General features: G+C 41.1%; 1 pseudogene; it reads left to right on the top strand.

Annotated features, from left to right (window-relative positions):
- Positions 1-3,545: 3,545 nt before the first annotated feature.
- On the top strand, positions 3,546-4,473 carry LOC104993802 (annotated as a pseudogene).
- The last annotated feature ends 8,682 nt before the right edge of the window (positions 4,474-13,155 follow it).

The following is a 13,155-nucleotide window of genomic DNA, read 5'->3' as shown; positions in this document are numbered from 1 at the left end:
AATTTGCCTAAACAATGGGTTCTTTGCTAAGTTTCCTTTTTTTGGCTCCCTCTTGGCCTTTGAAAACCTTGTCTTTTCTGCTGCTCATTTTGGAGAGCTCCTTTCTCTTGCTAAATGGGATGCTTCTTGATGCATGAACCATTTCATAGAACCAATTGGATCTTCAACTTTACTCAGTTGAGTTTTTATTATTTAACACTCCATTGGCTGTCAGAGCTAGGTGGTTTGGGGACTCATTCTTTGGATGGCAGCTGTGAAAGTTGGGGCGCTAAGTGTGTGGAGAAACTGCTTCCAGGGAGACGCTGGTGACAGTTCTATTGGAGCAAGTCAGAGCGAGAAGGCAAAGTAAGTGTCACCCGCTCTTTTCAACCAGATCCAGGTAGGATTTATCAACTTAAAAAAATAATCATGATCTAAGAGTTATGTCTTATTTAGTGTGGATTTTTAGGACTTCAAGGCTAGGAGACAGCATTTTAAGTAAGCCTAAGAGAACTGCTCTGAGGAGGCAAAGGGAGGAGCCAGGGTATATAGTTTTTTGACAAATGACTAGTAGTTTGAATATCAAAAGATTATTGTTATTTAGGGAAAACCGGATAACCCAAGGTAAGGAATTCAGCACTTCCCTGTGTATGGGAAGATGCACGCTCTGGGCTCACTGGAATCATTTCTCTGCTATGCCCTGCAGCTCTCCGGGGCCAGTGTCTGTGTTTTTCACATCTGGAGCTTCCCTGGGAGTCAGTGTAGCCAGTGGCCTGTGGCTGCTAGATGGCAGGTCTTCTTTTCCTTCCTGGGTTCCCTCAGAGTTGGAGGCTGCAATCGCTGATGACATGACTCCCTTGTCTACTGATATGGCAGGAAATGTTTCATTTCTCAGATGCATGCTAATCAGATGACTGATCCTCAGTCAGCAGCTTGTAAGGTATGTAGTCAAACCTCTTCCAGGGAGAGACTAGGACAGGGATGTTTTTGCCTTCACCCTCTGCACTGAGCTCTGGGGGACAGCAAAGCAAGTGAAAAGTTTGCTTTCTAGAGTCTGGGGCGAGGGGGAGGCGGCTCATGAAAGCCCCTTCCAGACTTTAAGCTAGGTGGCAGCTGAAGGTCTAGGTGGCAGCCCTCAAGTGGCAGCCTTAGAAGCTGGCACACTAGGTGTATGATTTGCTCCTCAGAGAGAAGCTGGGATTTGGGAAAGCCCCTGGTTGTATGGTGCTCTGCTGGGGGCTTATTTTATGGTGAGAGTGTGTCTGCCTCTCTGAAATATCAATGTGGGTATTTTCAGTCACCAAAGTATTGGAATCACTCAGTGGGCTGGTGGCTGTCTCTCAGAGGGAACTGCTCCATGTGTAGCTTGGAGCATCCATGGGAGGAAACTTCAGGAGCCTTCTGTGTTGCCATCTTGGTCTGGAATCCCCAATTTTTTCTTAGGAAATGTACGCTTCTTCAGTATTTCTATCCTTATCCCAGATCACAAGAATGTTAGTAAACTTTCACACTCCTAATCTGTTTTTGCTTAGAATATTATAGTTTCTTTTTGTGTAAAAAAGAGCTAAGTGATTAGCACTTTTATGTTCATTAATTAAATTTTATCAGTATCTGTGTCATGATATTACCCTATTCCTTCTCATTGGTGACATTTGTCCTTTAATAGTTCTTTAAGTGCAGAGAAAGCAATGGCACCCCACTCCAGTACTCTTGCCTGGAAAATCCCATGGACGGAGGAGCCTGGTGGGCTGCTGTCCATGGGGTCGAGAAGAGCCAGACATGACTGAGCGACTTCACTTTCACTTTTCACTTTCATGCATTGGAGAAGGAAATGGCAACCCACTCCAGTGTTCTTGCCTGGAGAATCCCAGGGATGGGGGAGCCTGGTGGGCTGCCATCTCTGGGGTCGCACAGAGTCGGACACGACTGAAGCGACTTAGCAGCAGCAGCAGCAGCAGTTCTTTAAGTGAGAATGTAGAGGTTTTGTACACCTAAGAATGTCAGTTGCAGTCCCTCTGTAATGATAACTGGGTATAAAATTCCAGGCTAAAAATAAACTTCCCTCAAGAATTGGACAATATTACTTTACTTTCTTCCCACGTCTACTCTCCCTTATCTTAAATCTACCATTTATCTAATTGCTATTTCTTTGAAGTCAATCTTGCTTTTCCTTCTGATAGTTTATAATATTATCTTTTTTAAGAATTAAAAGTAGTTGGATTTATTATATTCATTTTTAAATTTTATTATTTATTTATTTTGGCTGTACTGGGTCTTTTTTTTTTTTCCTTTTTATTTTGTAATAGGGTATAGCTGATTAACAAACAATGTTGTTACAGTTTCAGGTGAACAGTGAAGAGACTCAGCCATACATACACACGTATCCCTGCTCCTCCAAATTCCCCTCCCATCCAGGCTGCCACATAACACTGAGCAGAGTTCCAGGTACTGTACTGTACGACCCTGCTGCTTATCCATTTTAAATATAGCAGTGTGTGGGTATCCACTCCAAACTCCCTAACTATCCCTTCCCTCCATCCTTCCCCCTGGAAACCATAAATTCATTCTCTGAGTCTGTGAGTATCTTTCTGCTTTACAAGTTCAGCTTTCATCATTTCTGTTCATATTCCACATTTAAGGGATTTATACTGTATTTCTCCTTCTCTGTCTGACTGACTTCACTTAGTGTGACAATCTGTAGGTCCTTTCATGTTGCTGCAGATGGCATTATTTCAGTTCTTTTTAGTGGCTAGGTAATATCCCACTGTGCCAGGCCTTAGTCCTAGCTGTGGGACCTTCACTGCAGCATGCAGGCTTCTTGGTTGTGGCATGTATGGAGGATCTTGTACCTGGAGCAGGGATTGAACCCAGGGCCCTTGCATTGGGAGTGAAGTGTTTACTCACTGGACCACCAGGGAAATCCCAGAATTATCTTCATCCTTGACTTTTTTCATTTTCAGGACTCTGACTAGAAACTGATACATTTTTACTAATTTTGCTTAATATTCAGTGTTTTATGATATGAGAATTTGTTATTCTTAAGATATTCTTCATCATTCATATGTCAGGTTGCTGCTAAGTTACTATGTAGTATTTTCTCTTTGTTTTCATTTTCCCTTTCCTTCCTTCCCTTTCCTCTCTAGGTCTAATAGTTTACTTTTATGATATGTTCCATCCAGTACACTGGGGTCCCAGGCTTAAACAAGATCTTAGAGTGGTAGATCAGAATTCCTACCCAAAATGATGTTATTGAGCTGTCTAGGCAGTTTTTTTTCAGTCACTAGAAAATATGAAAAAGCAGTGCAGTTAAGGAAGACTGCTAGGTCATGAAATAAAAACAGCATAACGCATTCATAACATGATGCAAGGCGACTTCCTCACCTTCAAAAGCATCCTTGGTTTTCATGTTACTCTGCACTGCTCAGATGTACAAAGATTATATTCCGTAAATGCACATATATTTCCAGTGTTTTATTTTAATGTATAAATTTAAAACATTAGGTTTTAAGCTAGACATATTAGGCTATAAAACATTAGTTAACATTCACGGGATAAGGGAGCAAGAAACCGTCAAGTTTTCCTTCCATGAAAGTAAAAATGTTGGTTGTGTTGCTGCTGGAGAACCGCAGACGGTCCTTGCTGCAGGGCCGTAGCTCTTCCAGCTGCCTGACAATGTTGTCTCACTTAGTAGAACAGCCGCCACCCCGCACAACAACTGTGAGGAAGGCCAACAGTCTCTGCCACCGCCCACCAGCCTCAACAGCTCCTGGGTGGAGCTCCCCAGGAACAGCAGCAATGGCAGTGATAACGGCAATGGGAAGAATGGGGGGCTGGAGCACATACCCTCCTTGATGGGGACGTGGAGAAGACTCTTTTGGACGCACAGCATGAACCCAGACAGAGCAGTTCAAGAGGCAGCTCTCACTGTGACAGCCCTTCCCCACAAGAAGATGGGCAGATCATGTTTGATGTGGAAATGCATACCAGCAAGGACCATAGCTCTCAGTCAGAAGAAGTTGCAGAAGGAGAGGAAGAAGTGGATGCTCTGAAGAAAAGTGTGGACTGGGTGTCCAACTGGCCCAGTAGACCTGAAAACACTCCACCCAAGGAGTTCCACTTCAGGCACCCTAAACATTCCATTTCCTTAAGCATGAGGAAAAGTGGAGCTATGAGGAAAGGGGGGATCTTCTCCACAATTTCTTAAGGTGTTCATTCTATCTCTCTTCCTCTCCCATGTTTTGGCTTTGGGACTAAGCATCTACATTGCAAAACGACTGAGCACGCCTTCTGCCAGCACCTACTAAGGGAGGAGAAGAGTCCCTGGGCCAGTGTGTGACTTGTGAAGTGGTGTCTTGCCACAGTAGTTTATTTGAACTTGAGACCATTGTAAGCGTGACCCAACCTCCACCCTCTTTATACATATCCAAGTTCCAGTAACTCTCAAATCCAGTATTTTATTCCAACTCTGTTGAGGCATTTTGCTAATAACCTCATTCCCTTTGGGGCCTGAAAACACTTTAGAATTTTCTAATAAGACTTTACTGTTGTTTAGAAATTTGCAAGGACTTCTTTTCCGCAAACGCCACCAGCAGATTGTAATTTTGTCAAGAATGCCATTGTCTTCTCTCAGTACCACCAAACCTAGACCTGCACCATTCATGGTATAAATCTTATTCTTGCAAGATAACCCACCTGTCTTTTCAATTGAGACCAGGTTGCAAATGATATGAAAGCTTTGTTGTTTTGTTTTCCTAGACAAAGGCAAGCTTCCCTAAGCTTGAATTTATAGTTACGAAAAAAGAAAACAAAAACAAATAAAACAGACAAAACAAGACAAGGAAAAAAAATATCCTGGGCAATAAAAAGTTATTTTAAACCAAAAAAAGTAAAAATGTCATCAGCCCCAGATGAATAGTTCACCTTGGTGAAACGAGAGCAGGCGACATCATCAATATGAACAAAAGCACTAAGTTCAGGACATCATTGTTCTGAACTTGTCATTGGTTATGATAAAAACTTCATATGCAAAATTATTTTAATCTAGAAGATAGAGATTGACATAGCTAATAGATTATGCTAGTGTCATCTGGATCAACTGGACGTTACTAGAAAAATTTTGGATTTTTTTTAACATTTATTTCTTCCTCGTAAGCTGGTGATTTGTTTGTGTTGTGTGTGTGTGTGTTCAGTTGTTCAGTGGTGTCTGACTCTTTGTGACCACATGGACTGTAGCTCTCCAGGCTCCTCTGTCCATGGACTTTCCCAGGCAAGAATATTGAAGTAGATTGCCATTTCCTTCTCCAGGGGATCTTCCCGACCCAGGGATTTTACTCACATCTCTTGTGTCTCCTGTGTTGACAGGTAAATTCTTTACTACTGCACCAAGATGGGGAGACCTTGTTCACACTAATGTAATGATAAAACCAGAACATGCTTTAGCCTATTCAATATATCCTACTGTTTCTTTATCTCTTAAATGTTGCTAAAAATCAATCTTAATAAAAACATTTTTAATTGCCCAAGCGTAACTTATACTTCTTAAATACAACTAAAATCCTCCCAGCTTCAGGTCCCATTCTAGCCGCTATTGCAAACACCTGGGATTGTTTTTTTTCCCCACTGGAAAACTCCTTTCTCTGCCCCGCCCCCACAAACTCACCCCTGCTTCATCATATCACAATCCAGAAGCAGGGGGTTTAACAACATGCAGGCCATCCTTGACCTGTGGAAAGGTGAGCTCACGGATACATGTTTCCTCTTTCTCCAATCAGGTGGGTAGGTCTTAGACATATTTTATCCCAAAGGATTAAGCAAAAAATCACCCATCACTGTAGCCACTGCATTAGCTTCAGTGTATTTTCTCTCCTTCTCTGTTCATTCCTTCTTCCTCACTTCTGCTCCCAGAACATATTCCAAATAAACCACCTGCATTCGGGCTTTTTACTCAGGCTCCATTTTCAGGGAAACTTATGGTAAAATAAAGATACTTTTGAAGAACATAACCACTGAGTACACTGGTAGACAGTCAACAGCAAAGCTATCGTCTCTTTAATGAGTCCATTCTTTCCAATTGCAGAGTAAATCTATGTCTACTTTCCCACTGGAAATGAGTATCAGCACTTCTATTCTGATGTCTTTTTGCACAGTATTAGACATTAAACACTTGGCATTACATTCTTGCAATCCAATTGAAATAATCTGCCTTAAATCAAGGCACCTGCACATTCTGCTAGTCTCAAGTATCTGCCAGATAAAATGCCCAGAAAGATTTTTTTTGAGAGAAAACAAAGGTCCAGTGATGAATTTACTAAACGATTAGATTTCATAAATATTTGAAAATATGAAATAGGAGCCATCTCTGCCTTCACTGAACTTATATCATGGTAAGAGAAACAGATGATAGATTCATATCCATACAGACATACGCATGTATGATATATTAAACACATATGCTTATGTGATGGTAGCTTCCCTGGTGCCTCAGTGGTAAAGAATCTGCCTGCCAATGCAAGAGATGCAGGTTCAGTCCCTGGATTGGGAAGATCCCCTGGAGGAGGAAATGGCAACTCACTCCAGTATTCTTGCTTGGAGAATCCAATGGACAGAGGAGCCTGGCGGGCTACAGTCCATGGGGTCACAAAGAGCTGACTATGACTTAGTGACTGAAAAGCAACAAAGTTTACATTATATACAAAACATAGTTTTGTTCCATAGAAAATGAATGCAAAAATAATGTGATGTTTAGATTTCCCACCCCACCCTGCCAAAACAAAAATCTTAGCTTTAAAATTTTTGGATACATTATTAAATTTCTGAGTCTCAGTGTTCTGAAATGTTACATAGAAACAGTGATAACTACCTTGAAAACTTTCTGTGAAGGTTCAAATAGACAATATGTAAAAAGTTTTTGCCATTTAATATGTGGTACCTAGTACCTGCTTGGAGAAGGAAATGGCAACCCACTCCAGTGTTCTTGCCTGGAGAATCCCAGGGATGGGGGAGCCTGGTGGGCTGCTGTCTATGGGGTCACACAGAGTCGAACACGACTGAAGCGACTTAGCAGCAGCAGCAGTACCTGCTACTATTGCTCTTTGCCCATAATATTCATCATTATCATTAATAACAAATTTCATTTCCTGTCACTAATGTAAGGTGACCATGACCATTAATTCAACAAATGTTTGAGAACCTACCCAATGACCAGCACTGTGATAGCCAACACAACACAGGCAAGAAAGCAATAATGGTAAAAAGAAATTCAGGTAGGTTGTTTAGTGGAAAAAGAAGTGAGGAGGGCTAGCTGGACTCTTTGAATAGGCTTTAGACATAAAGGTAAAGAGAAGGGAGCAGTCCTAATAACAAGCTCACAGCACAGTACCAGAGAGCTAGGCGTTCTAACTTGAGGTCATGACTTCCTGAGCCTGGCAGTGGGAAACAGCAGCATTTCCATCACTCTTGGGGCGCATGACAATGACACCATTGTTGTCTCACTGGCTTCTCTTTAGCAAGTGTTGCCTTGAAACTCACTCAAGCAGAGCTATTTATCTGCCCTTGCCTCTCTGTAGTTCTACTGTCTGTGTTTTGTCATCATGTCTATTCAATTAAGATTGATATCTGTACCAAGGGAATCTGAGTTCTCACCAAGCCCCAAAGAGAAATTACTTACTGGAAACCAAAGCACTGTGGCTCCATTATGTTCTGAGGGCAAACAGCCGCTGAATGATGAATGGCGTACTCTATTTTGTTGTGGCTGTTGTAGTTGAATATACTTCAAGCAATAGTTAAGCTGACACTCAGCAGAAACACATCAGTAACCAGTGCAAACAAGATTACTCCTTTAGTTAATGGTTGGATACTCCTTACATTCTTCCTCATTTTATTTTATCCACAGTTATTGTCTCTAAGAATAAGGAAGATTTATCTTATTTAGACCCATTTGAATTAATAAGATTTATTTCTTCCTTATAAATTGTGTTGAATGAATCCTTTTGGACAACACTGAGGACCAAGTATTGGATGAGCTACTTAATCAGGAGCTCTATAGAACCCAAGACTTAATTGGGCAAGAGAATACCAACAAAACAGATGAGCTGTCCAGACAAGCTTGAGAAATGCCCTCCTTGGGGTGTGTTACAAACCTTTGCACACACATCAAGAAAGACAACACATCTGGGCTATGTCATTATAAGCTAGGATAGCATAGTCTTAATTACCAAACCAGGTTTGGGGAATCTTGGATCTTACCCAGTTTGGAGGGCCATTCTGAAGAAAAAGAAGTTTTAAAACATAAATAGGAAATTGGGTACAAAATTCAAACTGAAAAACAGAAAGTCCAATAAATTGCAAATCTTAAAAAGCTGACAAATGTGGCAAACATCACCAACATTCAGGAAAATAACGCTTACTATGACTGATTGAACCACTTCTGTTTTACTTTGTACATGATTTTGCCACTTACTCTTTGATTGCTTCTTTATTTGACAACGTTGTTGTATTATTCTTTGTAGAAGAAAATAAAAAGAGTACTTTTTCTATCATGGTTGATCAAATACTGTTTTATATTATTAATGGTTTCAACAAACCTAGACAGCATATTAAAAAGCAGAGACATCACTTTACCGACAAAGGTCCATAGAGTCAAAGCTATGATTTTTCCAGTAATCATGTACAGATGTGAGTTGGACCGTAAGAAGGCTGACCACCAAAGAACTGATGCTTTCAAATTGTGGTGCTAGAAAAGAGCTTTGAGAATCTCTTGGCTGCAAGGGGATCAAACAAATCAATCCTAAAGAAAATCTACCTTGAATATTCATTGGAAGGACTGATACTGAAGCTGAAGCTCCAAAACTTTAGCTATGTGAAAGCCAACTCTTTGGAAAAGACCCCAATGCTGGGAAATATTGAAGGCAGGAGGAGAAGGGGATAACAGAGGATGACATGGTTGGATGGCATCACCTACCCAATGGACACAAGTTTGAGCAAACTCCAGGAGATAGTGGAGAACAGGGGAGCCTGGCATGCTGCAGTCCATGGGGTTGCAAAGAGTCCCACATGGCTTAGTGACTGAACCACAGAGGCATTAGTGAGAACTGAATCCTGTTTACAATGTTGCACATCTGATGATGGGAAGAACATTCCACAGACAAGCTTCCAGTTCCTTCCAGTAAGCCTGGCCTACATATTCCAGGGTCAGACAGAGTAAGACATACACCATGATGTGATGTCTAGCCCTGCATTTTGCTATCACGATGCCTGGCAGAGCAAGTGTTAGAACTATTCCTGGAAGCCATTGCTATGGAACTGTTTGTGGAAGAGGCCACTTTTCATGAAAGAGCTGGTAGCATCACTCAAATTATTTGTGACAAATACTGGTCTGTATCTTCATATGGCAACTTTGTTAGCCTCTTGTTCTTTCCTAAGTGTGTATGCATTTGAACTCAGATCCTTTCAACTTTCTACTGATATTTTTGGCTTCCTCTGTATTTCTTCAAATCCTTTCTAAGTTGAGAAACCCAGGAAAGAACATAGATCCCTCCTAAGCATGATGTTCCTGATGCTTTTAATGGAAAGATTACCCCCGTAGTTCTACAGGAATATCAGAGGATGCATTTCTGCTAAATACAGCAGATACAGTCATCAAAAGGACATTTAGAAAGTGTTTTTACTGAAAACACATTCAAGACTTTCAAAGGTAAAAGAGAAATAAAAATATGATCCTTAAAGCTAATGTAACATTTTGCCTACAAACGGCAAAATTTGCCGACAAACGATGACAATTCTTGAATGATTAACCATAAATTAATGATTCTGCACTTTAATTTTTGTATAAGATCTTGGAGTTTTAAGGAAAACATAGTTGAAACCACTAATCTTGAAACTATCTGATAATTACATGACATGCTTTGCTTCCTTTTCTGAAATTTGTTAATGGTTTTATAACTGAAAACATTGTTCGATATGGAAGCAGGCACAAATTCAACACACAGAATAGCTTAATGTCATTTCTTCTCCTAACAAGCTTAGTGAGAAATGAAAAGAGAAAGAAAAGACATTTCTTATTTCCATGCTTCCTCCAAGCGAAGCAGGAGAACTGTAACAGACTCCATGCTTTAGTGAGCACTCCATTACCTCATTTTGCTAAGAATCAAATCATAAAGGACATCTGTGCTCAATAACTCCTCTCCCACACCGGCAAGCTGCCACCAGCAGTGAAAGAACTCAGCCATGCCAGAAAGAACCGTTCTGGCTTCAAACAGACCGTTACCATGAAGATCAGGTGTAGATACTACCAAAAATGATTAATGCAAAAAAAAAAACACAAATGGGTAACAGTTAATCTTCTGTTAATCAAATGGTTAGGAAGCCTCCATTAGATTGAATTTGCCAGTTTAAGTGAAGGGAAAGCATGGCACCATTTTTATGAGATCTGTTGTATGAGACCTTGCTGTGGGCTTACGCTTTTCAATGCTTTTTAAACTATTTTCTTTAAAAAAAAAAAATGTATTTGTCAGATTGCCTTTGCATTCTTTTTACTTGCGTGTGTTTTTCTGCCGTGCTGGGTCTTGGTTGCTGCATACTGACCTCTCTATTGCAGCGAACAGGGGCTACTCTCTAGATGCAGGGTGCAGGCTCCTCGTTGCGGTGGCTCCTCTTGTTGAGGAGCAGAGCTCTAGGCACACAGGCTTCGGTAGTCGTGTGGCACAGGCTTAGTTACCCCATGGCATGTGGAGTCTTCCCGGACCAGGGATCAAACCCATGTCCCTTGCATTGGCAGGCGGATTCATAACCACTGGGCCACCAAGGAAGACCACGCTAGGCTCTTCCTTGATGAACATCAAAATCTCTCCCACTTTTCAGCATGCATCCAGAGGCCTTGCTCTTGTCTTCCTAATGAAATCACTGAGAGACAGAGGAAAGTTTATTTTCTTATATAAAAGACCTTTCCTTCCACCTTCCTGATGGAGTTTACATCACAAAAATAATGACTCTGGGTGGTGTCTCAGTTTTAAAATTTATAATGTAATATTAAACACATTGTTTTCATACACACTTCTGCAGAATATGATGCGTCCTCCAGGGGAAGACTGTCTCTGCCCACTCCCTACCCACAAGGGAGAAACGCTGCTCTAAGACTAAATAATTCCAATTTTCTGCTTTAGTAAATAGGATGGCGAGAACGTAATTAATTCCCATTTAGCACTTAGCATCTAATAGTGCCTCAGGCTCTGGGTGATAAACTTGACTCTTCATTCTAGCACTAGAGCTGCAGATTTACAAGAGAGGAAAGCTAGACTTGAAGGTGTACCATGAAGCCAGGAAACTCCAGGGTGCCTCTCTCCAGTTATTTTTTTTTTTTAAGTCCCTATTAGCATGATCATGGTTCCGAATTGAAGTTGAAACTATCTAGGCTACACCACGCAGTTCTGTCTTTGGTGTTTTTTCCCCCAAAGCATCTTCTACCATTTATAACGAAAAAAGCTAATCTCATTTTTACCCACTGGCTTGGAGCCCTCCTATGTTTGCAGACAGGGGACGATTTTCTCACGTTGGTATTTGCTCGGACTCTGGATATTAACTGCCATGATTCTTCTCACACGCTCCTGGCAATTAATCCCTCATGTAATATGCATAGTTTAATGCCTTTTTACTGCCTGACCTCCACTCTCACATCTCCCCAGGCTAATACCTCGCTAACACCTGGACTCTGCCTTCCAATTTTTAAGACATATTGAACTCAGGAAACAAAAATAGGACAGGATTGAAGTGTCTCATTTTCATTCCACCTCTTCATGGCCTTTTGCGTTTCACCTTGAAATTAATTAAGAGAGGACAGTAAGGTGAAATTGCACCATTTCATCTGGGTACCATACCCTGCTTCCCCTTTATGCTAACTCCTGAAACATCAAGATTTCAGACATATTTAAACAGCAGTTAAGGATCACAGCAAGTCACAAAGTTCCTTGGTCATCCAAAAATGTGTTTCTCCTCCTCAATTTTTCTACTCATTAGTATAAAAAACTACTGCCATAGTGGTAAATTACCAAAGAGGGAAATAGATTTTTTTTAAATGTTCATGAGAGGGGGATGTATGTTTAACTCTGGGTGGATAATAGAAAAGAGGTTTTGTACAGCAGATCCTGTATCCCACAAAAAGGCTTGACATCATTATAGTAAAGGTGTATGTGTGTTTGTGCTCAGTTGAGTCTGACCCTTTGCAGCCCCACAGACTGTAGCCCACCAGGCTCCTCTGTCCATGGAATTTTCCAGGCAAGAACATTGGAATGGGTTACGATTTCCTTCTAAAAATACTCATCTCTTTGCTTCAGTCTCAACTATGTCATCAAGTTTTATAATATTATCAGTTAAAAAATAGTATTAAAAAAACATAATAGATGCAATGGAGTCCAGCAAGTTCATTTAGGCTTGTTACTAGGGGGAGTCTTGCAGCTGGTTAGACTGGAAACAGTGTAAATAAAGCAACTAACAAAAATGCAAATGAAGTACAGATGTGCACCATTCCAAACCAAGAAGGAATCTAGCACCAATCAGACCAAGTATGACTTCTAAACAGGCACAAGTGTGACGTCGTACAACTTAAAAAAGAAAAAATTGGAGTTTAATTGCTTTACAATGTATGTTAGTTTCTGTTGTACAGGAAGTGAATCAGCTATGTTGTTGTTCAGTCACCAAGCCATGTCTGACTCTTTGCAACCTCACGGACTGCAAAAAATGGTGCAGATGGACCTATCTGCAGGACAGGAATAGAGATGCAGACGTCAAGAATGGACCTGTGGGCACAGCAGAAGACTGCGAGGGTGGGAAGAACGGGAGATTAAGATTGGCATGTATACACCACCATGGGCTTCCCGAACGGCTCAGCGGTAAAGGATCGCCTGCAAAGCAGGAGACACAGGAGATACAGTTTTGATCCCTGGATTAGGAAGATCCCCTGGAGGAGGAAATGGCAACGCACTCTGGTATTCTTGCCTGAGAAATCCCATGGACAGAGGAGTCTTACGGACTAAAATGCATGGAGTTGTAAAGAGTATGACATGATTGAGCAACTGAGCATGTACACTACCATATGTAAAATAGATAGCTGGTGGAAACATGCTGTATAGCACAGGGAGCTCAGCTTGGTGCTCTGTGAAGACCTAGAGGATGCGGGGTGAGAGG

This window comes from Bison bison, unplaced genomic scaffold, assembly GCF_000754665.1.
Source record: "Bison bison bison isolate TAMUID 2011002044 unplaced genomic scaffold, Bison_UMD1.0 scf7180017864245, whole genome shotgun sequence".
Lineage (NCBI taxonomy): Eukaryota > Metazoa > Chordata > Mammalia > Artiodactyla > Bovidae > Bison > Bison bison.
This window is presented reverse-complemented; position numbering and strand designations above follow the sequence as displayed.